At 34.1% G+C, this 5,227-nt stretch overlaps 1 long non-coding RNA gene across 1 annotated transcript; it reads left to right on the top strand.

Moving 5' to 3' along the window:
- Positions 1-961: 961 nt before the first annotated feature.
- LOC112006260 (uncharacterized) lies at positions 962-4,356 on the top strand. The gene is made up of 3 exons (XR_010628803.1): positions 962-1,384; positions 3,875-3,945; positions 4,285-4,356. It is a non-coding gene; the product is annotated as an uncharacterized LOC112006260 (long non-coding RNA).
- Positions 4,357-5,227: the final 871 nt, after the last annotated feature.

Genomic DNA, 5,227 nt, shown 5'->3' with positions numbered 1-5,227 from the left:
CCAGTCAGCCACCCTCTCACAGCCTCACTCAGTCACCCTCCTCATGGCCTCGCTCAGCTTCCCTCTCACAGCCTCACTCCACCTCGTTCTCCATTTTTTTTTTTTTTTTTTTTTTTTTGAGTTCAGTTTGTCTCAATCATGTGAGTTTGTGTTTGTGTTTATGATTTCTGTGTTTGTGTTTGTGATTTTGAAAGGGAAAATCATAAATTTGAAATTTGTGTTTGGTTTGTAATTCAATTTTGTTTCTCTAACATGGATTTTTACAAGATTGATGTGGCATTTTTAAATAGCAATTAAAATATTTTATTAGCCATGTAAACTTTTAATGTGCAAATTGTGCAATCTATAAGCCATGTAAGGATTTTTTTTTGTTAGTGAAATAATGATAGAGATTAAATTGACTGCAAGTTAAATTAACTGTTACCAAAATGTAAGAATTAAATTAATTGCAACCCCAAAATAAAGGGACAAAAATAGTATTTTTGCAAAAAAAAATTCATATTCAACCATTCAGCATGGTCCACAAAATCTACTGGTCCACACTTTTGGGACGTAAAGACACGGGAGCAAGAAATTGAGAAATTATAAGGTCCACATGGTGGACAAGTGTTGTGATCTACTATTTTACTAAAAGACTCACACTTATTTGAAATTGCTGAGTTAAATAAAAATTTTAAACAAAAATTAATTACTAACTCAGCAATTTTAAACATGTAAAAAATTTTTAATTGAATAATGGACAAATAACAGGTCCACCGTGATACGATATAATTTCTCCAAGAATGATAGGTTTTTTTTAGAATCTTGGGTGGAATCAGAGGTAGTGGGACCCTTCAATGTTCATGATAAGGAGAGAGATGGACTCAATTATTGAAGCCTTCAAAAAGCGCCACATCTTCTTGATACCAACGAATATATGTCAGTCTCTCTCTCTATGACTATATCGGACAAACAAGGCACACCCTGCCACTCCCGTTCCTTAGTCAATCATCCACTACGAAAAGACAGAAAAACCCCCGTTATTTTCATCAAAAAAATGTTCAAACATGGACAGCACTGTCCTTTGGACTTCTTATTCTGAGAGTCCATAACTCCCAGACTCTCACAGTCGATGACATTGATGACGCACATTCCCCTAGCAAAGGAAAAGAGAGACAGAAAATAGAAAGAGAACTTATGAAGAAGAGAACAAACGAACAACATTGCTTAGATGACAGAAAAGGAATATAGTAGTATCATATTTATTGCTCTACTTAGATTCAATTATATATATTGACACAGTTAACTAATGTTGGTTTCTCTTTTGGGTGACCAACAAAGGTTGTTCTGCTAACTTTTGAGAGGCTCTCGGCGATGGGTTCTGCTTAGCTTATCTCCTGTATCTGTACGTTCCTTCTGACCCTTTTTCGTTTCTTTCCAGTTACGTAGAATTCGAATTGTATCTGTTATTATATATAGTTTGTATCTGGTTTTGTTTTTTGGTGCTATGGATGAAGGGCATGTTTAGTTGATGATTATTATTGGTTTATAAGGGTACAGTCAGTTTTTCTTTTACTTATTAGACTGTTGAATTTTACATGAGGATATTTATGTGGGTAATGCTTCTTTTCCTGAATTGGGGATGGATGAGGCTCAGAGGGTTGCATAGTTAGGATTTAAACAACACTATACTTTGAAAGTTTTTGTCTTTTGGGGCTGTCCAATATAGTCTGGACTCTGGAGGGAAGGGGGGTTTACTTTGATGGGACTATGAAAGTTATTCAGAAAGTTTCCTTGGTTCTTCACTGGATATGACTAAGCTATTAGAGTATTTGAGAAACGTTATATAACAAGTAAAAGCTTTGTTAAATTTGAGAACCCTGTGTTCACCAAATTCAATAGAAATGGTTCCTTCATTGTTTTCAATTTTTTACATTTGATATTTCAGATTTTGTTGAGTTAATTGGAGTCCATATGTTCTATATCTATATCTGGTTCAACGCTATGTGGAGCTTGAAATGGTCAAATCCATTTCTTACATTATTCATGTGTTGTGAAAAATTATGCATTTGAGTATTTGAGCTTCCTGTCCTATATGTAAATTATGCAAAAAGAAAGTAAAATTATTCATCTGTTAGCTAGGCTGGACAACAGGGGAATTTCTTTGATTTGCGAAAATACTTGCCCAACATTACATCAATGTATCAAATTTACTAATTTGAGCTGTTAGCAAAATTGAAGACCAAGTGAATGACTTTTATTTTGGGCGTAGATTAGGAACAAGATGGCATGTCTTGTTTTTTTAAACATATGAAATGGGATGTAGCTGAATTTGAAGAGAGGAATGCTGGAAAAGAGAGGAATAGGATTTGGTCCCTTTGTTAAGATTATTTTAATTATTGTCCTCTCTTGCAATTCATTAGTCTCAAATGATATTGAAAATATTTCTTATAGTTGGTAACAGAGCATCATTGTTAGTATGTTAAATTGGCAAGAGTGTCCTGAAAGATATAGAGGCTCATTTGGTTAGATGTGGTAGAGGCTTGAACATGAGCCATGAAGGGGATGACTTGTTGGCGTTCACATGTGGAACTTAAAAATATTCGATTATAGGGAAACCTATTTTCTTAGTAAAGGGCTTTCCTTGCTTGTTTTAAGTGTTGAGTTTGAGAGATTGATATAATAGTTAATCCATAAACAAGATGGTCTAAGATTTTGAATTGAAGTTGTATCAAATATGTATATCAAGGCGTCATTTAAAGGCTATCCAAAGTGTCAATCTTCCCATATCTCTCGCAATGCTAGTACTTAATGCAGGACTGTGGCATTCACATACTCAAATGGTCTAGATTCATGCTATTTCTGCATCATGCTTAGCATCTTGTATGTTAGGAAGACCATTCCCCAAAAGAAAGGCCAAAATTTTAATTCCCACCCCCTCCCCACAAAAAAGAAAAAGAAAAAGTTAAACTGCAACGATATGAAGGGCACTTCACCATTTCCAATGTAGCCCTCACTCCAACACTACTATCCTTAAAAGGTAGGGGTGGTTAGTGACTCCTTGGGTCTGCAAGCATGTATACTTTCATTGCCCCTTAAGTCTGCTATCCTTGTATTTTGGCATGTTTTTTTATTATGGTAACCCGTGTTACCTTCAACTTGGCTTAGTAACAACTATGTTAGGAAATATTTAGGGCATTTAAGAATTTTGCTGGGTGTGGTAAAATTCTCATAAACTCATTGCATGGATGACAAAGTATAATCATCAGGAAACCTAGTTCTGATTTGTTGGAAATAAAGGAGAGATATAACTTGAGTTTTCTTGAAATTCGCGCAAAATGATATTACCAATAAACCATTATTAATGAAATAAACTTTAGAGATAAATTCTATTTTTATTGCTTATACTAGTGAGATCTCTAATAAGAAAGAAGTCTAACAAATAGCAACATTATTTGCTTGCTTAAAAAAAGTGCCTTTTTTATTTTTAAATTTCCTTTAGGCAGCTGGACATATAAATGTTATAGACATATTATGGATCTGGTAAAACATTGAATTATATAAACAGAAATATCATAGTTTGTTTAGTTGTTAAATTTGTTTAAAGACATTAACTTCAGCCAATTAAGGTAATGGTTAAAGCTATGAATTAAGATTGAACAATAGAAATGCATCACTAAAGCTCAGTAAGTAGCTAAGCCTGTCAACTTATATGAGAAAGTCAAATGACAACTAATTCATGAATATATCATTTCTATTGTTGATCTGAATGATCATTTATTCCAAAGTAGAATAAAAGTAATAAATGTTTTATAAAAAAAAATACTCCAACATGATTACTCTGCTAAATTGCTATTTATGCTTGTTCTCTCATGCTTCAGTTCATATTTTGCAGGTTCCCATTTTTAAAAAAAGTATCATGATGGAAAAAAATGATACATGGAAGGAAAGTGGTGTTTATCCTAGGTAATGTTGAATTATAAGGGATTTATCAGGTACAAGTTTTATATGTTATTTGGGAAGAGTAAATCTGGAGATATTCTACCAGATTCAAACTCTTATTCTTTGCTGCATGATGAGATTTTAGTTTTGGAATATAGTGAAATCAGCAAACAATTTATATCAAGCACACACTAACGACACTACCTATAACTTCTTGATTTCCTTATGTTTTCACCAAAATTGTTCTGGAATAAAGTTTTTTTGTGTGTTGCTGCATTGAGTTCTGTTTACCTCATGGTATAATTGAATTGTTGAGCTCCTATAATTTTTTTTTTTGGGTGACATTTTTGTTTCATTTTACAGGGATGCTGCTATGGTTATGCTTTCAGGTCGAGTAGCTGATGGATTTACAACCATATTGGTTGGTGAACTGGTACACACACAAATATATATATATATATATATATTCTTTTCTGNTTTAAGGATGTTTTGTATATCCAGGGACTATATTCTAACGAAAAGATCGAAGTATTCAACAAAGGTTAGAAATTATCGGTAGCTAGTATGTATTTTCACAGCTAAAAATTGGTATATTAGATATACTCAAAAATACAAAGAAGGAATTTATTAAACTGTGTGAAATTAGATGAAAGAAAGTTCACATGTTGAAATTATATAAATTAAAGAATGAGAATATTATGAGCATATAATATTCTCATAATATTTTGAGTTAAAAAATTTCATTCCTTTAAGTGCTAATGTTAGTTATGGTTAGCTATGCAATGGCAGATGCAACCAAAGACAGAATAGTGTGCAAAGCAACAGGTAGGGCTGGCTACATGTCTGCCTTGCGTTGGTGATCAAGCAAAAGCACCTACAACCAGACTGTGGCACTAGTCTCAAACAAGTCCAAGGACAACAAGAAGCACTTGTGCATCATCATCAAAGATTGTAAGAGCATCCCCATCAGTATGTGCAAAGTTGTGCAAAATGGAAAAAGTAATCGATTTTACACATTTTGAGCAAAAAAACACCCACATCAGTGGATGTAAAATTGTGCATAAATGCACAACTGCTACAGTAACCGTGCATATATGCACGTGAGTGAGAAACTATGCCTCCACTGCTGCCGATCATCAAACCCTCACTCTCACCTATCTCCCTTTTTCTCAGCTTCATCACCTTTTCACCGATTCTCTTTATCAGCGTCAGGATTCTGAGATTCTGGTCGAATTTGGCCGAAGAACATGGTGTCGGCATCGACTTCGGTGAGACCCAGAGGAGGCTCCGATCAACCTTCGCAGCC

This window comes from Quercus suber, unplaced genomic scaffold (genome assembly GCF_002906115.3).
Source record: "Quercus suber isolate HL8 unplaced genomic scaffold, Cork oak 2.0 scaffold_67, whole genome shotgun sequence".
Lineage (NCBI taxonomy): Eukaryota > Viridiplantae > Streptophyta > Magnoliopsida > Fagales > Fagaceae > Quercus > Quercus suber.
This window is presented reverse-complemented; position numbering and strand designations above follow the sequence as displayed.